The sequence below is a fragment of the Cygnus olor genome, chromosome 2, assembly GCF_009769625.2.
Source record: "Cygnus olor isolate bCygOlo1 chromosome 2, bCygOlo1.pri.v2, whole genome shotgun sequence".
Lineage (NCBI taxonomy): Eukaryota > Metazoa > Chordata > Aves > Anseriformes > Anatidae > Cygnus > Cygnus olor.
The window spans coordinates 97,730,588-97,757,980 of record NC_049170.1 but is presented as its reverse complement, the minus strand read 5'-3'; positions in this window follow the sequence as shown (position 1 = coordinate 97,757,980).

The following is a 27,393-nucleotide window of genomic DNA, read 5'->3' as shown; positions in this document are numbered from 1 at the left end:
GGTGATATTGAAAAGTGCTTGAGGGTTGAGAAATCACGCTATAAAAGTACCAGCTGCTTACAGGCTGTTCAGAGGTGTGAGATATTTGATCAACACAGATATGGCTAATATATTTTTCATATGCCTTTTTTATTTTCATATGCCTTTTTTTTTTTTTTTATATAGTTCTTATGCTTTATTTTCAATCCCTTATCTAATAATCTGTTATACATACAGAGTGCATAGTGCTGCATTTTGTCTCCAAGGAGCATGTAGACCTTCCAGCATTCCTGAAGGCTTCTGGGTCTATCTTGCCAGTAGACTTGCAGGTGGTGAATAGAACTGTAAGAAAATGCTCACTGTCTGACTGTACTTAAATTGATAAAAGATGCAGCTCATTGCAATGGTAATAAGCATCAAGGCATTCAACAACACCACAAGAGAAATGACTTACAGACTTCACTGTTATCTTACAGAGTAGATTTTAAAACAGAGCAACACGCACAGCTGTTGTAGCAGGTTTGCAACTTGATATGACCACGATATCTGTTTTCCTCTTTCAGTGACAGCCAAGTGAGACTCCTGTGCTGCTGTGGCTGTGCCTCCCACCAGGATGCCTCAAGCATCCTTGTGCAAAGAAGAGCCCCTCATACTGCTCTTGCTTCACTACTCTTTCTCCTAACCATGACTGACTCTCCATTAGAGCCATTTCTTTGACAAAATTCCTTCAAAATACTGCCTTATTTTTGATGCAAACTCTTAACCCGTGCTTCAGAGTCTTTTACACCTTTACTTGCAGTTGGATTACTGTAGTGACAGCTTGCTGTAACAATATCATAACATTACCTTAACAGTTTGTTACTATGCTTAGAGACTATCTGTCTTTGTGGAAAATGGACCAAATGGACAACAGCCATCTGCTCTTAGCAAAAGAGCCATTCCTTCATTACAATAAAACACTCATAGTTTTTAACCCATAAATCATATAGATCCACTTATCAATGTACAAACTATTAATATTTATGAAAAGAAACACTAAATATACCTTCCATTGAAAAAATAAATAAACAAATAAATAAATAAATAAATAGAAAGTCATTTCAATCTTCATTATAATGTCACCAGGATCAGAGTATCTTAAATATCTATAGGGACTCTTGATGTTGAAAGAGATTCATTGCCTGGTTTGCATGTATTTCAAACCTGCCATGAATAGCCAGCAGTGCAATTCTGTTATTGTGCTATTAGCATGAATCATATAATCTTTCTTTATGTATATGTATTGTCTATACATACAATATATTGATAGGTAGATACTTACCTCATTCTTACATCCAGGAGTCCAAAACCTCTCCTTTACATTGTTAGAAATCAACAAGCTAATCCTCTTACATCTTATAACCTATTTCCATATCCATTGCTACAAAAATCTCTGAAAACAACAACAAATATCATAGTACTGCCATCTGTTATTGAGTTATTTTAACATCTGTGTTGCACTTTAATAAGGGATATGCGACAACTTTAGAAACCAGGGAAGCCAGAGCTTCTATATGTTAATAAAGTTACTGGCTGCTATGTAAATCTATTCCTATGACTGTCTTCATGAACCAATGTAATCAGTCTCTAAACAGCATGCAGGCACTGTTAGTCAACATGCTGCTGGCTGTTGTTGTTATGGCGTGATTAAACATATTATTCAAGATGCAAGATGAATTGTTGTAACAGCAGGCAGCTAACGTCCACTTGCATCTGTGGATTCTTTTTAATTTTTAGAAAATAAATTCTAAATACATTTCCATATTAACCCTCATATTTTAAACAACAAACTTTTCTATTACTATAAATTCTAGAAAGTATATATATATACATATATAACAAAAACTATGAAGTAGAAAAAGGAGATAGGGAGAAGGCCATAAGTTTTTGGCAAATCTTACCACGGGGTAAAGGAATCTCACCCACTTCAGGGAAGTGACTTCCTACTGATAGGGAAACCCATCTTTCCTGCTGCAGTTTGTATTTTTATACCATAGTTTAGTGGAAAGATCTGGTCTCTGCTATCTGTTTTTGTTTCATGGAGTGGTTCATCTGTCAAATCCATGTCTCTCCAACTTAGAGACAAGGATATCATGGGGGACAGCATCAAATGTTTTGCACAAGTCCAGGTGGATGATGTCAGTTATCTTCTCTTACCCAGTAATGCTGTAACCTTACTGTAGAAGGCCATCAGATTTGTCAGGCATGATCTGCCCTTAGTGAAGCCACGCTGGTTGTCATCATTCACCTCCTTATTTTCCATATTCCTTAGCACAGTTTTCAGGAGGATCTCCATGGTCTTGCCAGGCACAGAGGTGAGACTGACTGGCCTGTAGTTCCTTGGGTCTTCCTTTTTTCCCTTTGTTTGTTTGTTTTTAATGGATAGCATAAACTAAACTATATTTTTTTTGATGAAGATCTTTTAAAAATGGAATATATATGGTGGTTGCAAGTAGTCATTTTAAAGTGTCCTCAGAAGAAAGGGTAGTTTCCCATCAGACTATTGTAATCTTCTGAATCCACAGAGATGAGCAGTCAGAGGAGTAAGTACCAGAGGTTTTTCAGCTGGTCTGTGATGTCTATATACACATTCACTTGGACATATACAATTAGAAACATCTAATTGTACTGTAATGGGACATCTAATTCACCCAGGTATAGCACAGCAAAACAGCATAACTACCTGTTCTAACAACATTAAACAGACAATACCTAGTCTATGCACAGAATAACAAAAAGGGGGAAGTCAAGGTCAGACTGAACTGAAGAAACAGTACTGGAAGACCAGAAGGGAAGGTTCATGGATGAACTCTCCAAACCATGGCAGGACTCTGGAAGGAGTAGTAGATTGTGGAAAAATAATGAGCTATACAGCAAGACTGAGAAATACAGCAGGTGTTTATTTTAATGTGGTTTGCATTATTGCTCCTGTTCTTCACTGAAAGTTTGCTGTGGAGCTACTACAAAATTTTGAGACTCATAAAACCAGATACTTGCAAATGAATAAATATTTTTAGTGAGCTCTCAGATGAGCATTAAAAAAAAAAATTGTTTTGTATACAAGATACAAGGAGGAAACATAGTTTAAACTATCTTTCTTGCAGAGTGCCCTTACAGGACTACCTATCTGTGACCAAAGATTTGTATTTGCTTTATTCCGTGAAAAGATGATTTATAGTCCCAGAAATGATAAAGAGATCAATAACTTCACTATTACTAGGAAAAGAAAAAAAGAAAAAAAGATATACCTTTAAATAATCATCACTTTTAATAGAATTAGTTCCTAATCCTAGTCTTATTAACCTGAAATACATGAAGACAAGAAGTGTCAAATTTGTTTTCCTGCCAGTCTTTCTATCGTGTTTTTGTTCATCCTGTGAAAATCCATTAGCTTTTGATATCTCTTATCTTAATGTATTATAATGTCTCATAATAAAGCGTGAACAAAATGGGTACTTAACAAGTGTTATATTCCATCTACCCAGAATCTGATTTTAAAAATGTCATACAATACAGATATATACTTTTTCATCAAATAATTTACCACAGAATTATCTCAGATTAACTATTGGCAGTGCATGCCAAACTTGATAATCAAAGGCTTGTGCTATTTACGTGTAAAATACAATCTTGTCTTTTCAATGGACATTGAAGTTCCCTGGCTCTACCGGGTTTAAATGGTGAGATAACACTGCCCTCTGCTGTTCTGTGGATTCAAAATTTCTTTCTATTGCTCTCTGAGTTTATAGCAACGCGGTGGTAGCGAGGGTGGGCTAAGGATATAGGAAAAGCATTATATTATTATTTTTAATTAAATTTTTATAGTTTGGAAAAAAATCACAGATGATGAGGTGGGGAGTGGAGGGCACAAGTTGTTTTTCTGCTCTAAAACAGAAGCAGGAAGCATCTGTTTCAGGCTGGGAGACAGGTTCATATGCTGAAAGTTCATCTGTTTCTTCTGACCTCTATGACTAAGATTAACTAAATAGCTCAACACTCTCTACAAGCCTTTCCTACCTGAGTAATTGAAAGTAGACACAGATCATATATTGGGTAAATGTGCAAGGGCATCAAATTCTGCTGTAAGGTTTTCTGAGGGAGAGCTGCTGAGACGTTTGGAAAGCTCATCCAAAATCTCACTTCTTAATGTAAAAACTGGAAGTGACGAAAAATGTATTGTATCACCAACGGTCATTTACCCTCACTGCTCAAATGTTTGTCTTGTTTGTAGGCCCAAGAAAATTGATGATTTTTCTGTTGGAATCTACTGTCAGAATCACGATCTAGCTTCTAGGTCCACCTAACCTTAGTTTTCTCTTATATGTTGGCCTCCCCTGACTTCACCTATGGTATGAGGAAGCCAATCATTGAACTATAGTTGAAACCCTGCTCACATCTAGCAGAAAACCTTTGCAATGCTTATTGTCCAGTCTACATCAGATGTTCTAACATTTTCGTAATGAGAAGTCCCCCCTCCTTTGTTTTCTTCCTTTCCATAGCACTTAATTTTGGCCAAGATCATTACAAACTCACATTTCCTGATGAATTTAAAGACCTGGTGAAAGGTAAATGCATTGACCTTGTAAAATGCATGTGATAACTTGGAGTATTTGATTGTTTCCATCTGTTGGATAGGATAACATCTGCATCACAAGATTACAAACATCAGAAGAGTTTAATTTGACAAGGACAACATAAAGAAAACAACAAGATAAATATCAAGCACTGCTATTATGGCTGCTGTACCTTCTGGTATTTGTTTGAAAGCTTTCTTATGAAGGAAGCAGATTGGAAAATATGAACCAAACCCTAACCAAAACTGATTGCATCAGGTTATTTTTTTCTGCTCCTTCACAGAGATAAGGATTTTCTAGATCAGTTCATAATGCCGTCACTGCAAGAATAAAAAGGGATTCAGAAATGGAGGACTGAACTCTCTAATCCAAAATAAATAAATAAATAAATAAATAAATAAATAAATAAAGATTAGGAAAATAATATTGCTTTAGGATCACTTTACCAGGAAGATTCATGTTCTACAAAGAAGAAGACAAAGGCAGGCATGTTGATGTTAATGTGCCCACAAAAGGAGCTGTTGCTCCTGCTACTTGACTCACCCCTGTCACTTAGAGCTTTTACAAAATTAGATTTATAACCATAGATCTATTGATTCAAATTAAATATTGCACAGTATTTGAAGCAGAAATGGTGTGTTCAGCTGGGCCACTAAAAGGAATTGCTACAAATAGCATTCTGGAGACCCCCATTACCTTTATTTTATGTGACCCCTTTTTGAATCTCCATTCCATTTTATTTTCCATGTCAGTTTTCTTGCACTTCGCAAATAGAGTGAAACTGCACCTCCCCTTTGCTATTTCTTATGACTATTTTCTTTCTGCTCTCTTTTTCCTATCTCATTACCATGACTGGGCACATGGAATACACACATTTCATTACATTTCTCTTTCCAAATTCCAAATTTCTACTTTATCTTTTGTGATACATTAAATACCCACTAACAATTTTCATTGTACTATGAAGACACTGCTGGAGCTGAATAGGACGATGTAACAAGAAGATATTAAAAATGGTTAATGTAGGCATTCTCTATCATAGCATGAAGCTGTTAAGCCAATTTTTTCTCTGATTAACACTGATAAATCCATAACAATTCTACTGAAATCACACTTTGCATCCTCTTGCCCTAGCTAATGAAAGCAGAATTTAGTCTGTTGCTTTTAGATCACACTGGGAACTTTGCCATTGTCTCCAACAAAGCCAGGATTTCACCCATGCTCAGTTTTATTTCCACCATAACATGTAGATTTTATTTCTGATATCAAATTTACTTGATTTATTACTCAAGGAATCCAGACATTCATTTTAATATTCATTTTATTCTTTACCTTTCTTTGAAGCAAATGCAACCAACATTATGATGAAAAACTAAATGAAAAATGTTTCATGAAATACATAATGAATCACTGAATATTTAGAACAGGAGTAGTGTAGACTATATTCTATCATTCCAATGCACTGCAGCAATGACATCATACATCTTTCCATTAAGGGATTTGTATCCTTCATTTTTAAGATCTGTTTTTACTGATATAGTTAGTTGTATCTCTTACTTTCTCGTACCAAATTCATCCTAATGTAATGCCTGAAGTCTGTTACATTAAGGGCAATATTCCTAACTGGGTTAAACAGAAGTATTAAAATTTCTAAGATCAGTATTAGAAAAATTACAAAATCATATGACCTAATAACTTTTGAATGATTTACAATATACAATATGAAAAAATACTCTGTAAACTTAATCTAAATGCAAAGCATTCACTCTCACAAGACTAAAAATGAATGCTTCTCTTGTACATTATCTCATTAACACATACAGAACAGCAAATCATACCTTGCCTATTCTGAAATCTGTTTTTCTGATTTCTGTTCAGTTTATGGCTTCAGGACAGCTCTAACAGTGACTGCTATTGCACTGTTTTTGTTTTTAAGCATTCTGAAGCAAGTACCAGCATACCTTTAGCAAATCCCTTTCCTGTAGAAAAGACCAGGGCCACCATATGCTTTACACAACCCTGGCTGCATGACCACAGGGGAACATTTAAGAGCGTGTCTGTTCCTTGTAAGACTCATTGAAATTAAATGTTCTTCCTAAATAGCAGAAAGTTGAAATGGTGTAAAATGATGGTTAAAATAATTTGTCATTTTTTGAGATCATCAATCAGGAAATAATACAAATTTGCTATTTTCATACTCATTTTTTCTAATATGTTTGGTTCTCCTATATTTGTGAGTTAGCTAGAATTTTATCCCACTTCAGTGGCTTGTAAATATTTTCTAAACTAGCCACATTCACATCTAAAATGCTATAAGAGATGATAGATTTTAATAGGGATTATTTGTTATCTAAATAATGTATTCATCCATTTTGCAAAAGTGCATCACAAGGAGGCAACTACCTATCATGAAGGAGATTTAAATTTGCTAATATATAACATATCATGTCACAGTTTTTTTGTTGTGTTGTGTTTTTGTTTGTTTTGTTGCTGTTGTTGTTTTAAAGGACATATATTTATGCTGTTAACAGTGTAAGTTATACAAAGTGGGTTAAAATTGTTCTTATTTCAACATCTGGTGTCTTCAAAGTTCTTGGGAGGACATGTCGTTTTAATAAAATGCAGAATAATTGATATAGGCGTTGTTAGATGTAATTTAAGGCTATAGATACGATGATATGGCTATTATCCAATTTCTTTCAGTAATTGTCACTTAGAAAATCAAACAAAAAAGAGGCAAGACGACAGTACATGCATAAAAATGCTTGAAGTAGAAAAATTACACAGATGCTTTTTCAACATAATGAAAGCTGATAGAGCTCTGAATTCAAGTAATGACACATGAATTAGTCTAGGCTAGACTGAAACCTCACATTTGAGAAAAAGTAATCCTCAAAAAAAATTACTTTCAAACTTAAAGCAATGAATGAAACATTGATGAGATGTCTCTTGCCAATCCCTGGCCTCTTAATTGTCAAGAAAATTTCTCTGTCAAGAAAGCTCTGCCCACAAGTAGAACTACCTTTGCAGAGGATATTCTTTGATTAGTGTCATGCCCACACAAAACCCATTGATTCATATCCTACCTTGTCACTTTTAAATGAGGATTTCAATTTCTGTTTATGTCCAAAATCACAATAAATCTAATTTATCTTCTCTTGCATGAACTATCCCCTAATGCCTACAATCTTTTAAGGACACAGAACACAGATAAAATCAACAGAACAGCCATGTTAAAATGTTAAGTAAGCCTGGGGAGGCAGGAAAGAATGTTTAGCGTTTAGCCAACTCAAAGTGGTGGTGTTCTGAAGTTATCTACCCTGTTATAATGGGATAATATTACTTAAAATGTTATGGCACGTAGTCAAGTATACAGGAGACAAACTCATTAAGAGATCTGGATACAATTTTAAAGAAAAGAGTCTACTTGCCATAATGCAGAACCACACAGAAATAATAGAGCTGTTGTAGACTGATACACACTGACTTTCTGACTTTTCTCCAAATATGGGACTTGTGATAGTCCCTTGCTGTGGGTAGGCATTAAGGAAGTGAAGGTGTGGATTGGGTTTTCTGCTCACTTGAGAGCTAAGTACTGCTGCTGGATGTAACTGATCCTAATATATTATAAATTTGCATGGGATGTCTGATCTAGCCATGGGGTATTTATGATAAACTTTGCATTTATTTTTGTTATAAAACCTTTTAAAAAAAACATACTTTTGTTGAAGCAACACTTAGCAACTTTTTCAGTATCACTTTTTTATCTCTAATGAATAAGTTGTAGTGGTTGTGCCTAGGGTTAGTTAGTGACAACTGACCAACATTTGATATGTTATGTACAGCTCTAGAAATTCTCAATCTTCAGTGTCTATAACAACAAAAAGTAGGATTTAACATCTTGAGAATATTCCTGGAATTGTACCTGCCATACATACAGCTGCTTGGTTGTCATAAAAATTATACCCACTTGATGTCTGTAGCTTTTGAACTTATTCAAAAGAAAAATCCCATTAACTTATAAGTAAAAGCTATTTTAAATAAAATTAATGCACTGTGTATACATACATCTAAATATATGTATCTGTCATACAACTGGATGAGCTTGTGATCACTGTTCCTAGAATAGCTGGTACTGTTGGTACCAAGTAGACAATAAAGCTATCCCCAAAGGGCAGATGCCTTAAGAACATGCACCCTAAATATGTTTCAGAAGCCAGTAATTAGTTCTACTTGCTGGAGTTGTTCCAGGGGAGGTTTAGGTTGGATATTAGGAAGAACTTCTTTACTGAAAGGGTTGTTAGGCATTGGAATGGGCTGCCCAGGGAAGTGGTTGAGTCACCATCCCTGAAGGTCTTCAAAAGACGTTTAGATGTAGAGCTTAGTGATATGGTTTAGTGGAGGACTTGTTAGTGTTATGCCAGAGGTTGGACTAGGTGATCTTGGAGGTCTCTTCCAACCTAGATGATTCTGTGATTCTGTGAATTAAAGTTAATATGTCAGGATCCTTAATAAAGTATTACCACATTATTGCTGTTGCAGTATATAAAATAACAACACAGAAACACAGAATCATCACTGACTTCATGGTAATTCTCCCTGATTTGGGCTTTCAGCTTGAGGGTTGTACAGACTGTGAAGTCAGATAATGTTTTCTAAAGGTAACACAACAGTTTATACATTTACATTTCGTATTTGTTTATTCTTATCTATGAGTAGTTCTTTGTGTTGGCAGAAGTGAATTTTATTTCAACTCTGGTCAGTCAGGATCATTTTCTTTTTTTTTTTTTTTTTTTTCCCCCTATGTTGATATTGCTTACCAACTGTGCAACAGTGACCTTTGTTTTGTTATCCAAGTTGTCATTGAAAATATTGAAGAATACCACACCTGAGACAGCAATCTGAGATCCCCTCCTTTACACATCCTTGCATTCCCTTGGAGGGTGCACCCATTGCCCTTTGTGTCCTCACTGCATTCTGCAGTGCTTACTTCTTCTCGGGAAGAAGCAAGTTGTGCATTAAGGTTACTTTAGTATGTACCTGCACAGAAAAAAACATGTGTATCCCATCGGTGTTTAGTCAGCATGCTCAGCAACTTTCTGCACACTGGCTACGCCTTGGTCTACTTCTGCTTGAGCCTGTAATAGAAGATCCTTACATGTCCCAGCGCCACCGAGGAACCTATGTTCATATTGTTACCTTCATTTTAACAAAGAAACCATTTGTTGGGCATATTTTAAATGTTTAATCTTTTCAAATCTACAAAGAGCTTACTATATATTACATACTTTAAAAGCAGTCTCTCTAAAGACTTAATTGGGATCACTTCAGGGGAGGATATTAGCATTGCAATGTTGGAAGATCCAAATGCAGCGAAATTACTGAAAGATTTCTTTCCACAGATGTGAAAACAGGCAAAATGAGAGACTTTGTTTCTTAACAGAAAACAAGGTGCATAAAAAAATGTAAAAAGGAGATAATAAAAATGAGCATGTCTGAGGATTCAGATTACATGTAGAGAATTCCCTCTTGAATAACTTGCAAGCTAGAAGATAGCCAGAAGGAGCAGAGGTGATGATAAGCAAAAAGGACAGCTGTTAGCCTTGACAGATACCAAGTTCCTAGGGTATCTTGCTCCCATCATTTTCCTGCGTTTTGTTCAACACTGCTCACTAACTGGCCCAATGTGAAACTGAAACATCATTCCCATAATTCACACAAACACATGTTGAAATAGAAACTTGTAAGCAGTCTCATCAAATCAAAGACATGATGTCAAATTAAAATGCTTATCGTCCCTTTCAGGTCTTCTCTTGGTTCTGTTCTCACATCACCCTATCTGTTGTTTGTCACCATAAAATAGTTAATTCCCATCAGCAGTGACACCTTCATCAGCAACTTGTCTTTCCATAAAAATTTACAGGAAAAGCACATCTTCTTTCTAATAAGCTCCTTCACTTAAAAGAAAATTTACAGCCTATGTAGATAATGTAGACCAAGTGGGAGAAATGGAGTTGAAATGATTTGTGAAGAGTCATACAGGCAGGTCAGGATTAGAATGAAATGACAGTTCAGGTTTGAGGTCCTGTGCCCTGACTTCTGTGTGTTGCCTTCACAGCTGCACTTTATTGCAATTGACTTGGATGGCATTTTATGATCTGTTCTTTAGAGCACATTTTATTTATTAGTTTGAAAAATTCCAGGTATCAGTTGACTATTAATACATATGTTTTTGCTTTGAGCATATATTATACAACTAGTACAACCTCATGAACTGAAAAAATCAATCATGTGCAATTTCATGATGAAAACATCATCCTGCTATGTTGCCTTTTATACACACACACACATTTGCAAGACTTACTGTGCCAGACCCGGTCTCACGTTGTGCTTTCCTTGAACCACAGATGCAATGCTAAGAAAATGTAAAGCCACAGATGGCATAAAGCTAGCAAAAAAAAAAAAAAAAAGGGCTTCATCCAAGTTATTAAATATCCTTACCCATATCCCAGCTGTTATTTAATAACTTGCCTTGTCTGAAGCCCAAGATAATTGCCCCTTTGTCCTCACCTCCAAACCTGATTTGCTGCTTTAATTAGGTAGCCAAATGTGGAGAACAAATTCTTTGCTTGGAAGGGTATAGATGATATGAGTCAGCCTTACTTTATTTTCTTGAGCAGAGTGAAAGCAAAGATGAAAATGAAGTGGCTTGAGAGAAATATTTATCTGTGGCAACTTAGCATGCACTGTGGAAGTTGTTTTCAGAAAAGGAAAATGGGAATCATTTTGAAGGACTTATGTCAATGAGTTTCAGACCCACTTCCATGTAGTTTCCTTAATAAAAATATCCTTCCAGTGCAAACACCCATGTACCAAGTCTGCAAATGGCTGGTTTAGAGTAGCTGTTAAGCACAAACCTTCAGTCACTTTAGATTTGAGGGTGTTCTAATTCACAGTAAGCTACACATGCTTATAATCAGAAAATAAATGTAAATTCAACTCTTTTAGCTCTTTCTGTTAGTTCACAGTTTTATGAAGGCTACTTTTGCAAGGTCAAAGAAAGCATACAAGCCAAGATGTGAAAATGTATCTTTTTTTTTATCATTATTTGGCTTCTTCATTTCTAGATTAAATAAAGATTGCTAAAAATTAATAGTGAAAAGAGTTTCTTAACTTTCTGTAGCTTTATTGTAAATGTGTTTTAAGGGGAGTATCTTCGGTCAGTTATCGCTGATGTTAGTTCATTTAAAAGAAAAAATAGAGTGCTGGGAAGGAAAACATTGATATTCAGTGTTCCTTACATCTGGTATAGATTTTGGGAATCAGAGCTCTCAATGAAGCCCTAGGGGAATCCATGGGAGTTATGAAATTAAGGAAGAAGCTAACTGCATACATTAGATCAGTTGTTTCTTATTCACTCGAAGTTCTGAAAATCAAGATGATGCAAAGAAAAATAACATAAATACCATAAGGTTTAAGTCCAGAGTTCGATTTACATGAATTTAGATTATTTTGTTCATTGCTGACAAGTTCAAGCTTTCAAGATGGCCAGTCAGATCCCCAATATAACTAGTTGCCTAAAAATGCTGAATGACAAAATAGCAGAAGCTGCATTTTGTCTTTTTTAAAACCTTTGTTTGACACCCATTTTTCAAATCCTTCTCTGCACTTAGCTAGGCCAGAACCTTCTTCAAATAATCAAAAATGTGATGCTCTAAAATATTTGGTGTGTACAAAGAAAACATTTCAAGAATACATTTTTACATGCTAGCAATCGCAGCTATTGCTATTTGACCTCATCATTAGCTGTCAATAAGGACTGAGTTTTCAGGTATATAAGTTCTCTGTTTCCACCTTTTTCATTATTTTTTCAGTTCCACTAACTTCTTACAAGTAGTTTTCAGAGCATTCTAGGAGTCTATTTCAATCCTGAGTTTGTATCCAGAGCTTTTCCAAGGTGGGCTGATTTCAAGGTAAAATCAAGGACCAGATTTTTAGAAAAGCTCCTAAATGTTGCCCTAGAATTGATGTAGAAGTATAAAACTAGCAATTGAAGTTCCAGTGTCTAACACTAAATCCTTATGAAGTCTTGGGCTTCATTTTTTTCTGTCATCATTCTGACCTGCTACCCTTTTTTTTTTTTTCAGGACATCATATTGTTATGAGATTGTACTTTTCTTCAATAGCATTTAGCTATTTAGTCCCATTTAGCACTGAGAAAATGTAAGTAGTGCTTAAATTGTTGTAATTAATTACAGTTCATACATAGTATTAATGTTTTATTCCTGTTTTCATGATATGTAATGTAATTGCCTTAATATATACTGAGTGTTAAGCTAAACTATTACTCCTTAGAGTAGAAAAAAACAGATTTGTTTAAACAAAGTACATGCTCTTTCACAGCAAATCTGAGAAAATGTTTCCTTTATTAGGCAAATGTTTGGTTTATTTTTATTTCTTCATAGTTCTCTTAGGCTTCTGTTATACCTCAGTGGAAGAGCTGTGCTAACAGAATGTAAATTGCTTAAGCTGAGCAAATAGCACTAAGATACCTGCTTGAGCAACCAAGAAGATTGGTTTGCCCATGGGAGTTTCAAAAAGTTGGTATGAGCACTCAGCTTCATGTACCATAGCAGTACAAGTGGAACCATTTAACTGAACAGCCACATTTACAAAACACAGCACTGCGTTGCTGCAGGTGAGCTTGAGGAATTTGAATTGATTTGTACTGAAGTAGGTAATAATATCCATCACTGTAAACATCTATGATTCCTTCCCAAATGTGTATTGCAAATTTTTTGCTTTTAGATATGATTGTAACATTTTATTACTTTTCAAACAATGGCACAGTGTTTGACTGCATGCAACAGGCACCTGAATAACATGCCCTCCAACTTGCTTTTGCTCGGAGCTTCTTATTTTCATAATGTGCCTTCCTCTATCCTACTGATGTGCTCATATTACTATGCAGGTCTTCACCTTCAACCCCCAAACTCCTGCTCTTGAGGAGGAACTGCCAGTTGTGGTATTTCCATATTGACCAGGCCGATGTATTTTTGAATGTACTTGAATTTTCAATAAAAAGAAAAAGCCCTAGACGTTCAACAGAAAATGATGGAGTTTCTACATGTTACAGAGTGGTTAAAAATAGCTATAGCTGAGAATTCTTTCCTTATTATAGCACTAGACTCAAAGGTAGCTGTTAACTGTTAATTCCCATAGGGTTTCAAAGTGACCTCTGCTGCACTTCCACAGAATCCATTTATTTCAGATAAAAATGAAACTGCATAGGAGTCTTAAATATTAAATGCACCTACCTATGGGACTCGCTCCAGTCTATCAATGTTGTTCTTGGTCTGGGGAGATTAAACTGAAGACAGAAGTTCAGAGTTAGCCTCAAATGCCAGGGGAAGAATCACTCTGGGGAAGAGATAGCAAGGTATGTGCTCTTGCTGACACAGCCTGGTATGCAGCTGGCTTTCACTGCTGCAAGGGCACACTTGGCTGATGTTCAACTTACTGTCAGAGAAGACCTCTTCTGTGAATTTGCTTTCCAGCCTGCTGCCCAAAGCCTGCTCTGCTACATGGGATTAGTCTATCCAAGATGCAGGACTTCGCAACAGCTTTTGAGATTTCTCATGAGATTTCTCTATACGACAGCCATGCTCTCCTACAAATCAACTGCTGCCTGTAGTTTGGTATATGTGAACATGCCAAGGCTGCCCTGCATCCTGTCGTCCAGGTCCTCAATAAAGATGTTTGAAGTACTGGTGGCAGCATTAACCCCTGAGAGATGCCACTGGGGACTGGCTGCTAGTGGGACTTCACACTGCTGGCTGCAGGCCTTGGAGCCTGGCCGGTCAGCCAGTTTTCCACCTACCTGTCAAAACCGTATTTCAGCAATTTCTTTGTAAGGTTACTGTGTGAAACCGTAAAAAGCGTTGGTGTAGTCAAGGTGAGAAAACATCCACTGCTGTCCTCTAGTCAACAGAGCCAGTCACTTCTTCATAGAAGGTCATCAGCTTGGTCAGGCCCAACTTGCCTCTGGTAAATGCAAGTTGGATGTCTCCCATGACTTTCTTTTTCTCGTCCTGTCTGAACACAGGTTCCAGAAGGATTTTCTCCATTACCTTCCTGAGGACCGAGACTGGTCTATAGCTCCCTGTATCCTCACTCTTAAAGATGGACGTGGTATTTTCCTTTTTCCAGTCATAAGGAACTAAAGACAACTTCAGCTACTATTTGGCTATTGCACTAGGAGTGAATGCATAAGAAACTATATCTTTCTTACTACTTGCTCCACCACCTCTATGCTGAGCTTGCCACAGGCAACTATGTTAGAGCAAGGGCCTTGTATTGCGATCCTGACACTGTTTGTGAAGATCTGCCTGACTTTTAAACTCTTCCAATCTGGTGCTTGGCAGACCAAGTTCTGCAGGCACTACATAAACACAGAGAATAACACAGGGCTCCAAGGTACATGTAGAATTAATTATGCTTATATTAATACAGAGCATGAAAGGAGACTCCAACAACACTTTCTGTATATGAGTTACTGTTCGCTTACTTGTTTCTAGGTTGTGAATAAACCATTGATAATGCATGCATGTGTTCACCTCTGAGAACAAGGGCTTAATGCTCTGGCTCTATGTTTGCAGAGATTGCAGCCTGAATCCTCCTGTCCCTTCCCACTGCCGGGTCTGTTGGAGCTTAATTTTGCTTTGCCATGAAAAAGCCTCACGGGTGTAAACCTGGGCTTCAGTGGTCTCTTCTGTTGTGGAGCAGCGTTAAATGAATACAATTAGACCAAAACTGCTGTGACGCTATACAGCGTCATTAGTTCTTCTAAACACTTAGTTTTTCTGTTTGCTTGTTTGTTTCCATTCTGCAGTTGTGTTGTACTCATTCATTTTGTAAGCAGTTTTGTATCAGGAGGAAATGTCCTTGCTATCATCTAAACTGCCGCCTGATACGTACAGCAGCTCTCTTCCTGCCAGACCCAATGGGCCACATTCTGTTGCTTTTCAGGTGGTTTCAAGACCCAGTTAAATCAGCCACCATCACGTTCTGACACTGAATCTTTTAAGTCTGGGATTACTTCAAAACTGATGATTAATGGGGTTATTTACAGATTATCATAGGCAGGGAGCACAAACTCATCCTCCAGCAGACCGTTCTCACCCGTTGCCAATAGTTTAAGGACATAAAGCTTTGAGACTTGAAATTGTGTTCTCAGAGGGGTGAATACCAGGCTTCTCAGGATTTGACACAAGCCTCTAATGCCTTATACTCTCCTCATTGTAGTTCAGTACAGTTATAGACTTACAAGGGGATTTGGGAAGGGAAGTTGAGCTTTCCAGTCATTGTTCCGAAGGTAATGAAGATGTATTCAGCTACTGGCAGCTGAAGCGCTGGATAAGACTTTGGCATTATCCTGAACACACTTTTTTTTTTTTTTTTTTTACTTAGAAATAAGGTCAAGAGAGATTATTGTCTTTTAAATTGCTTTTTACTCATCCTTGAAGTAGTCTCAAGTCATCACAACAGAAAATTGACTGAGTTCAAAGAAAAGAGGGGGAGGAGGAGAAGCAGTCAGAGAAAAACTTGCTAAGATTTCACCATAGTAATTTCACAAATGCTGCTTTACAATTCTTCTGTTGTCCTCAAAATAGCTCTAATGTACTCTACAGTTCACATACTGAGCAGGAGGAAATGTATTAATCACAATGAGATGAATTGCCAGCTCATAGGTTAGAAAGAAAAAAAAGACTCTGAAAGACACCCACTGAAAAACCAACATTCTGAAATACTTACGATGGTATTAAAGTAAAGTATTACTTTTAATCAAGAAACAGCTAAAGTCCCCATCAAACTCAAGTCTTTCTTGTGTTAAGTACTGATAAGAGGCTTGCAAAGAGAAGGGGCAACATCCCAGTAAAACATACACGGGCAGGCGTAGTTGAGGTTTTGACACACCAAATATGATATTTTGAATTTAGTAATACACCAACAACTTAGGAACTTCTACCTGTTGTGTTCAACAATATAGTGGCCAACAAGTGTTGAAAATAATTCATTTGTGTTCTTGTACTCTCTCATATGGGATTCATGGCCAGGCTAAGCCTCAGGCCATACCAACTCTCTACAAAATACGATGCTACTACCTACATAGAAATGCAGATAGCATCTTTCTGGTTGTCACTTGGCTTTTGAGTCCTAAGGACTTACATCTTCAATTTCCGCTGCAATTATGGTATGACAGACTTCTTTCAAAAAGAGAATCTAACGCTTTTATTGTGTTACAATTCAAATTTTGGGGGTCGAAGAAAAAAGCCAAATACAAGACTTCTAATGAAATGGAATCTAAAGGAATTGGAACACAAACATGAAAATAGAAAGGCTTTCCTCAGTACCTCACTTTACATAACAGCAGACACAAATAACATTTGCTCAAATAGTTAGGTCTCCTCATAGCTCTGGGCTGCAGTTAAATTAACTTCAACTACCACTATCTTAAAAATATCTTAGCTCAATCTTGAACTGGCAGCACAAATTTCTACTCTCCAATCTGAGAGAAAACAGATTTTATCATCTCCTTAGTGCTGAGTAATAAATATGTGTGTTCCTTTAGAAAGCCATCGATAGGGCATTTTAATAAGTGTTTTCATTTTATTTTCATTTAAAATTAAAACAAAACAAAACAAAAACCTGTGAATAGGTGCCTAAATTGTTAGATACAAATTGTATGTTAGCACCAAAGTAATCCTGATGAATATTTACTTCCTTAGTGATAAAATAACAGAAGTTAGCTAGAAAAAAAAGGCACAGACCATCTTGAGAGGAAACAGCTTCTATAAATCTCTGAAATACTGTGGGACTACTGCCATCTTCTGGGTCATGTAACAAAGACATGTCAACCCTACACAATGAAATACTTTTGCTTGCAAGAGTAAAAATGTTTTTAGATACAGAATAAGCTAAAATTTTTGAGGGCTGGCTCATTTGCCCATGTTTTTTGTACATATTGCATTCCAGTTCCTCATGTATTTGACTTCTTTTCTTCTATTTTTTTTTTGACTTTAAGTGTGTTCCATGAGCTTGTTTATCCTGTAGATCAATTCTGAACACAAAAGTTTGTCATATGAATTCAATGCTCACTATATAAGATATGACTGATTTTTTCATGGCTGACAAGAATAGTTTGCTGCCTCAAAGTAAGAGCATAATTCAGAAGGCAAGTAAAAATAAATTGCTGGGCACCAGGTTTCTCAGGGACAGATTACACTTTAGGTCTACAGAAAATAAATACAGTTAGGACTTTTAATTCTTCCTGAGTGGTGTATCTCTTTTTAAAACAAAGAGAAGCTCCCACCCAACCTTAAAGACTGGCACAGCCATCTACTAAATTAGGCCGCTTAATGCACATTAATACACAGTAACTGGTATTGAAGGAATATAGCCCTTCTGCCTGTTGTCTTAAATATTAGTTTGTGGCAAAGATAAACCTGGGATGTTTTTATTTGTTTTACCAGTTTCTCCCCATTCCCTCTCCACTTCAGTTCAGATGTCTCCCAGCCAGAAATTACGATTGCCTCATGGGCATTTTTGCAGGACAAGGCAAGCAAAGACAAAATACTGCCTGTTAAAATCTCTACCCAGTGGCTGTGTGTGGCAAGAGAAAAAACTGCAGCAATCTGAGCACAGCACAGCAAGATATATGAGATCTCAGGTGGCCTTTGGGACAGGGCTACCAGATGCATGCCATGCAAGTTGTATAATAGTTGGCGTCCTGCCTTGGGTTTTTCTTTGCTGTTAATACTGGCCATCAATCTTGTTCCTCCTGAGGCTGACCATTCTTATAATAAACTGCTTTACTTCTGCACACTCATTGCCTCACACTCGTAAAAGACTATTTTATACTTTTGGCACAGCTAGGAACATCTGCCTGTTGGGGCAGCAGAAACAGCTCTATGTCTTGAAGAAGTCCCCCATGCTCAGGTGAGATGATGGAGGAAAGATGTCACAGAGTCTGAAGGTAATCTGGGGGTGAGTTTATGATAGTTGGCCAGTGAAATACACCACTTTGTAATAGCAATAATTAAAATAAAATGAAATAAAATAAATCTGGGACAAGATCTAAACAATATTTAACAGTTAATACGATCCCATTCTTTTAAAATACGTTTCTTCACTTTATCATAGCAACTAAAATGAGATACAGCCTTGCAGTTCTGACTGAAATAGTTTATTATTCTGATGTAATAACTGTAATATAAAAGTGGTGTTTTTTTATTTTTATTTTTTTTGTGATAGCCCAGGGTTATGCCATTTTTGATGAGAAAACCTTAATTTTTTAGTGCTGTGACAATACACAGAAAACAAAATCTGTGTTCTGTTCTTGTCCTTTTGGCACCCTGTTCAGTAGAATATTTGTTTAATATTTATAATAACACATTTATACTTCTTGCTCCATTTTTAATTATGTTGGACTGGGTTGGTTTAACTTGATAACCTTGACAAAATAAGAAAAAAAAAAGTCCACCACTTTTTATGTTGAACACTAATTTTACTGATAGCGAACAGCACTTTTCAGAACATCGTTTGCATAGCTTTATGGATACAATCTGTCATCTGTCAGTAAGTGTTATGCAAGTTATGTTGTGTCCCTAGGAAACATGAAATACAATGTAGTGTAAATTATGTATTGACTTGTTACCTTTGAATCTTAAGCAAAACTGTTCTCTACATCTCATATTAATGTTTTGAACAGTTACTATTTTGTTGTCACCTTTGCTATTTACAGGGAGGAAAGAAGTTTATTGCTTCAGGCTGTCCCAACATCTTCCCTTTTATTTATCACAAAATAAAGTCATTTCTCACTGTTCTTCTGTTTTTAAGTGGAGGCAGACAGTCTGTAAGATCATTTAGATATGATCTTTGAGCTGCTTGTAGGAGTAAACTGGTAAAATACAAATATGCATAAAAATATGCCTGTTCCTAGAAAGCACTTTGTATTTTAAAGGGGGTGTACCACAAATTTAGAGTAGTAGTGGAGAAATGTGTGTGGTCTTTCTTTTATTGCTTTTATTGTTCAGCATATAGTGTGGGACATCCCTCTGGCCAGCCTGGGCCAGCTGTCCTGGCTGTGTCCCCTCCCATCTCCTGGGGCACCCCCAGCCTCCTCGCTGCCTGGGCAGCAAGGGGAGCAGAAAAGGCCTTGGTTCTGTGTGAGCTCTGCTCTGCAACAACTGAAACATTTGTGTGTTATCAACAGTATTTTCATCCTAAATCCAAAACATAGCACCATACCAGCTGCTATGAAGAAAATTAATTCTGTCCCAGCTGAAACCAGGACAGCAGCAGTAGTCCAGGAGAAGCTAATCCTTAGGAGTCCCACTCTTTAGTTGTCTGCTACCCCACAGAAACATCTGTACTCAATAGAGATGGTCTGGCTGATGGAGTTGGAGCTGCTCTTTCAAGGACATGCTCATCCAGGACACTTCCAAACAAGGAGTCACACAGTTGCTGGCGGTTATCATGCAGCCAGGATGCTGGTGTTGACAGAACACTGCAAGGTCTTCTCCCACTAAATATTGAAGACAGTGCTCTGTAAACAATTCCTGCTCTTAGCTTACTTGCTAGAAAACAAAAGCAAACAAACAGATAAATTAAGGAAAATGGGGGGACACAGAAATGGATATAATGTTTGTTGTTTTTTTGTTGTTGTTGTTGTTTTCTTTTCTGACTTGCATATCTGGTAATTTTCCAAACAAGTTATTTGTTTTGAATAGAGCACAAGCAAAATATTCCACTTAGGAAATATGGAACACTGCAACTGAAGTTTCTTTCTACTTTTAACAAATTCAACATTAATTTTTATTTAACTTTAATGTATTTTTTTGTTTTTTGTAAAAGAGTGGGAAATTCTGACATTTTATAGTTTTAAAAAAAATTAATGAGACATTATATTCATAAGTCATTCTAAACATTATCAAAATACAAGTGCATTATCTTTCAGGTTATGTGATAAATGCTCCTGTGCACACCCTGGAAGGAGCAAAGAGACGACGGCAGGTGGGGGAACCCAAATAATACCCTGCCCTGGCTGCTCCCAGTCCCATCCCAAGAGCCATCAGCCCAAGGAAGGCCCACCTCCACATGCCCAGAGGAACAGGGGGCCTCAAAAGCAGGGGGGAACTCATATCAAGCACTCAGAGATAACTAAGCCTAAATGTCTACTTAAAAGAATATCATTACAGTGTCAAATTTGGACACAAGCAGCAGTGGGCTCCTGGAAAATTTGAAAAGGTGAAATACCCTTCCTGTCCAGAACTGATATCCAGATCTCCTATTCATTACTGCATATAAATACTCTGTTTCTGTTTTAATTTTCAAAACTTAAAGCTGTACCAAATTCTCTTGCCTGTCACTCAAATTCAAGATTGCAAAGTAAGCAGCAGAATATAGCAAGCCCTGCATAAATGGGACAGAACAATGTTGTAAACATGTAACAGAGGAGAAAGTGCCAGAGCAAAATTTCTGAGAGATAAATCATTTGCAAAAGCCCTTTGCCAATGATTAAGCCAGAAATCTTCTGTGCTGTCTTTGCACATGGTCAAAACCTGAGTCTGTATGAACGACCCTCTCCAGCCTTTCTGCTGCTTGAAGACTTCCAGCGTCTCTTCATTTTTGCACAGAAAAAGTCCAAGGACCATAAAAGATTATGGCATATGCTTCATTTCTGTAGTTGCAGAATTCTTACCATTACTAAACGTCCAGATTATACTTCTACTTTCTGGGAAGTTTAGTTATAATTTCTTCTCATTAGCTTTGAGAAATATAAATTGGGTCTTGTATCAGAAAGGCTCTTGGATGACAGGGGAACTCATCCTGAATGTAAGATACACGAGCTCATAACATCCCTCAGGATACCTGCTGAGTTAAAAGAGCTCTGTGGAATATCCATCTGTAGGGTCCTGGATGACTCCAGTAACCTGTGCTTTAACTCCAGATCAGTCTAAATAGCAAAAGTCTAGATTAAAGGCTGTGGGATGCACTGAATTTCGTATGAGGTGTGTTTTGCCAGTTTTGTTATTGTCATAACTCCAAATGAAGTGGCATTAATCAGTATTTTACAGTGATTATCAAGAGAAGTCTAAGCATTTCTTACTGACAGCACAATTACTCCTGTTTGGCATAAAACAATAAATGACAGCTATTGATATCATCAAAAACAGACTGAGCCACACCAAATTTATAGCAATTATAAAGACAATTAAAAATGCAAGTCATGCTATTAGCAAATTATGAAGTATTTTATACCCTGATTTAGCTAGGTATTTAAACCCAATTCTAACTAAAAGTGGTTTCCTCATTCCATTGGATACACACAGATTTAAAGTTAAATATAGTTTAAATATTATTCTGAAATGAAGCCACTGAGCTGTGCCTGAAAAGTATGTAGCCTTTTTTTTTTTTTGCAAATAATAACAAATTACTCTGAAAATATAGATGTTGCATGACATTTGCTAATTTTGAAATATCTTATTTAGAAAGAATTTTGCAATATTTGATGCAGAGAATCAGCAATCACCTCTAGCAATGTCCAACATTTCTCCATTTTAACTATGTATACTCATATTATTCTTTATGTAGCACATCTTTCTTCTCATTAATGAAGTTTGACAATTAGTGACAGGACAGAAAGGGAATTCATTATATTTAGTAATAGAAAACCCATTTCTCATTTTTCTAGCACCAAGCAGCTACAATGAAATTGCCTAAACCACTATATCACAATTCCCTACCCTTGTGGTTCTTAAGGTCACCCTCAAAGGTCTTCAATCTCCCTGTGCTCACAGCTTGGCACCTGGTAATTTTCACAACCAGGAAATGCAAGAAATTTATATACTTCAGAAAGATTTTTCTTTCTTTTTTTTTTTTTTTTTTTATTTGAGAAGAAATATATCTGTCAGGTTGAAAATATTAAAAGTCAGAAGCTTGACTGTAATATTCACAGAGATGTCAATGCCAATTCTGTTTAGCAAACTTCGGAATGAAAATGTCTGCATGTTGAAGAAACCTCCCCTTTCCCTGAAAGAAACTGTCAATGTGTAAGGGAAATGGAATTTTTATTTCAGTGATCAATGGAGTTTAAGAATAATTTATGGTAATAAGGCTGAAAGGTACATTGCTTTTTCCTAAAAGGTTACTCAGTATTTTGCTGCTGCCAATTTCAGTGGACTATATTAGCTAAAATGAAACAAGAGTAAGTTACTTCCTGTCTGTATAGAATGGTCATGTGCTTTACATGCCCAATATTAATAATTGAGGAACTTCTAAAATAGACAATAATACAGAGCTCAATTGAGTTCCTTAAAAATGTCTTCAAACACTTGCTTTGGGCTCTGCTGTGAGATGAGGGAAGGGTTTCTTTTTTATCTGTCTTCATTTCTACTGAATATATATTTCCTAGTTCTTTTTTTTTTTTTTTTTTTTTAATAAAGTATAAATGTTTCTGTTCTAGTTAAAATTTTGCTGTTAGTAGAAATAGAAGACAATCTGAATAGGAAGACAGTAATTGAAAGCAGTAAAAACATTAGACAAATAGCATGTTGAAAAGCAATCTATTTTGTATTTATTCATTTTACTTCCCAAACCCTCCAAAGTTTTCCTTTCCCATATTTTGTTATTGAAAACAGAATTTGTTCTATCATCATGGTAAATGTACACAGTGCACGTTGATTCACAATGTTAATCTTTAATAGTACCATGTAGTCACAATGGGTACCAGTTTTGTGTTCTGTCCTGCACTATCTAACCGGCTCAGCCCCATCAGGACTTGTCTTCCCACAGATCCTCTTCCCAGTGCTGGGTCAGCACCTTCAGAGCCTCAAAGCTCTGACAGGTAAGGGCAGAAGGGTGGAAGATGACCTCTGCTGCTCCTACCACCCCTCTGTAACATACTGCAGCAGGGACAGCAGTGGTTTTATAGAGGAGTTTGCAATAATTAGGATTATTTCAGTGATGAGAAGACAGTGAAACAAAAAGAAATGCTTTGAGGACTGCTTTATATTATGAAGGGCTATCATCTGCTCTTATCTTCCCAGAAAAATCAGATATTCTGATGAATAATTGTATTAGGGAGGAAGGTGAGAGGAGGCCACCTGAAAGGATGACGTGTAACAAGCATAATGTTATATGGGACAGGACTCATCCCTCTCAAAGTCCAAGCAGATTTATAATTCCCGTACTGTGTTGGATATGCCAACATGATATATCATTTCAGTTTTGTTCTACTGTGAATGGCTGGGTTTCAGTCCAGAATCAGGGATGTGAATTCTTAATATGATTTAACAGATTTTTTTAATACCTCAATATGTGCCCTGTGACTGAACTTTGCTTGGCATTTGCTTGTGATGTACATACAGAGCTTCAACCCAGACAATTATCAGTTCAGTTCATGAACACGTTCATGAAAAGCTGTATATAATTAGCACGGCTTTTTTCAAAACTGAAGTTGTGCTGGAGAAATCCAGTCTATCATAAAGGGGCTGGCCAGGCTCAATGATAATCCCATTATTTCGTGCTTAGTCATGTGCTTCCTGAATGACTTTGAGCAAGACTGTAGAGGAAGATCAGGTTCAAGCCCATCAAAGGAACATGAAGGTGCACAAATCCATGGGACTTGATGAGATACATTTGCAGGTCCTGAGAGAACTGGTGGATTTAGTTGCTAAGCCACTATCCATCATACTTGAGAAGTCATGGCAGTCCAGTGAACTTCCCACTGACTGGAAGAGGGGAAACATAACCCCCATTTTTAAAAAGGGAAAAAAGGAAGACCAAAGTCCTGCATCTGGGGTGGGGCAATCCCAAGCACAAATACAGGCTGGGCAGAAAATGCATTGAGAGTAGCCTCGCAGAGAAGGACCTGGGGATGCTGGTTGATGAAAAGCTTACCATGAGCCAGCAATGTGTGCCTGCAGCTTAAAAAGACAACGATATCCCAGGCTGCATCAAAAGTGTGGCCAGCAGGACAAGGGAGGTGATTGTCACCCTCTACTCTGCCCTCGTGAGACCCCACCTGGAGTACTGTGTTCAGCTCTGGGGCCCCCAGCACAAGAAGGATGTGGAATCAGAATAAGTCCAGAGGAGGGCTATATGAATGATCAAAGGGCTGGAGCACCTCCCCTGTGGACCCAGGCTGAGGGATACGGTATTGTTCAGCCTGGAGTAGAGAAGGCTCCGGGGAGATCCTATAGCAGCCTTCCACTACCTAAAGGGGGCCTACAGGAAAGTTGGGGAGGGATTCTGTGTCAGGGGGTACAGGGATAGGACAAGGGGTAATGGATTTAATCTAAAAGAAGGCTTGGATATAAGGAAGGAATTTTTTACACTGAGGGTGGTGAGGCACTGGCACAGGTTGCCCAGAGAAGCTGTGGATGTCCCATCCCTGGAGGTGTTCAAGGCCAGGCTGGATGGGGCTTTGGGCAACTTGGTCTGGTGGGAGGTGTCCCTGCCCATGGCAGGGGGTTGGAACTTGGTGGGCTTTAAGGCCCCTTCCAGCCCAAGCCATTCTGTGATTCTGTGATTCTGTGATGCTGTGATGCTGTGATTCTATGATTCCAAGATGCTGAGCATCTATCTGCCCTACGAAATAGAGTAAGAAGCGGTGATTCCCAAACTAAGGAGATGTTTGCTGGTAACACCATGCTGGGCTTTTCCAGGAGGTATTTTCTAAATATGGTGCTCTTCAGAGGTGGTTTTGTTGTTGTTATTGTTTTTCATTGTAATTTTTTTTCCCGTAACATTGATAACGTATACTCTAGGAATATTGTCCCATGCACACACATACAAATCCAAAAGCAGAAGATACTTCTGCTGCAAGTATTTTGTTGTTGTTGTTGTTGTTGTTATATATTCATTGAAGGGAGCGACCTCATTGATCAACTCTTACTTCCTCCACAATGCAACTGCGTTTTCAGTGATATTTTTCTGAGACAATCCTCTCTTTCTGAGACATGCTCTTTATACTGCTTGTATAACAGATGCACCTACAGGTCTACTTGTGCAGAGAGTTTTAGCCCCTATATTAGAAAAGTGTATAAGCAAGCGTACATCATTTTAGACTTTCCCCATGGATATGAAAATATATAAGTCCTTATTTAAACACCTTTGATATATATTTTTTGTTGTCAGTGGTCAACTTGTTGACTATTTTCCTCAATTATTTAATGTATTCATGTATTTTATGTAACTTTTATTTCTAAAAATATGAAAGTGATATTTTGGTATCACTCAAAATGGTATAAATTTGAGTTATGAATGTTTTCATGGATCTTTGTTACTGATGCTCATTTTATATTAGTGAAATCTGGCCTTTTTTTTTTTTCTCCAAATAATATGCAGTTCAATAGCACATGCTAACATTGACTATTGTGTATCATGGATCATTACTGTATTCGTCTGAGTTTTTTACAGTTATTATTTTCCAGTGTTTCAGTGATAAAACTTTGTTCAGGGGAGTTGCAATGCAAAACAACTGCTTTAATTTTCATCTGAGATGTAACACGTCATGCTTTCTGGATAATTTTATAAAATGAACTATTTAAAGAAAGTATTTAAAAAAGAACTATCACTGTATTCCAGAGTAACTGCTATGATGAGCAGCTGGTAGTTCAATGGTGTGCTTTCACCACTAAAAGTATCAGGATTTTAATGGCTCTTCTAAATGAATCGTGTAGGTGGTGATTAATCCCAGTATAATACAAGTCTGGAGTGACATAGCTGTAGACAATAAGTACAGCAATAATCACTAAACCTTTGCAACATTTAATTTGAACAAGCTTTATTTGAGAGCTAGGTGATTACACTGCTGCTGTTGTTTTGGATGCTGTCTTACCAAAACCCCAATACTACTACTTTACAGCAAAGCAAGCTGCATCCTCACTATGCCTCCAAAAGTTCTGTAACTTGCTAGCCAGCTGGCTCAGCTGCACAAGAAAATAGCTAAGCATGTAAATACAGATCACATCACTAGATGTCCTCCTCCAACTAAATTTTTTCTCATTCTCAGTTTGCAAAGTGACACTATGCTCTCTAAAAAAAAAAAAAAAAAAAAAAAAGTATTCGAACCATGAACAGCACTACAAGATCACCAGTGCAAAGTCACATAGTCACAAACAACCTGTACCTGAAAAACAACCATTTTGTTAACATTCCTAACAGAACATCTTCATTGTTCATAACTCCCTTCAACAGGTATGTAGACAATATGAAGGTTTATTTTAGGGTGTGATTTATTCTGAAAAGATTAAACAACTTAGAGAAAATAAATGAATGAACTAAGATAAAAACATTAACTGTGAATCAGAGATTTCAGGAAAAAGTGACAACCAGTGTTGAGAGAGCTATTGCAGAACTTCAAAAGCAACCAGGAAAATGTTCCACAAGAATCTTGAAAAGACAAAGAAGTAAATGGCCAGGTATGTTGGCAACAGGGATTGACCCTGGAAAGACTGGGAAAGAATGAGAAGAAATCTGTGTGAATTTGAGGGTGAGATAAAATGGATTTGAAGAATCATAAAGCTTAGAGTAAAATAAATTTGACTTTTGGTGATGGAACATATATTTTGGGGGCATAGGCTATTAAGAGATAGTCTGCAAAGTCTGACCTTAGGAAAAATAAATGTATATATATATATATAAATATAAAAAATCTTCTTACTTCAAATACAGTACCAGTTCCTGTATTGTTACTTACCAATTTCCTATGAAATTCATGCAATGAAATATAGGT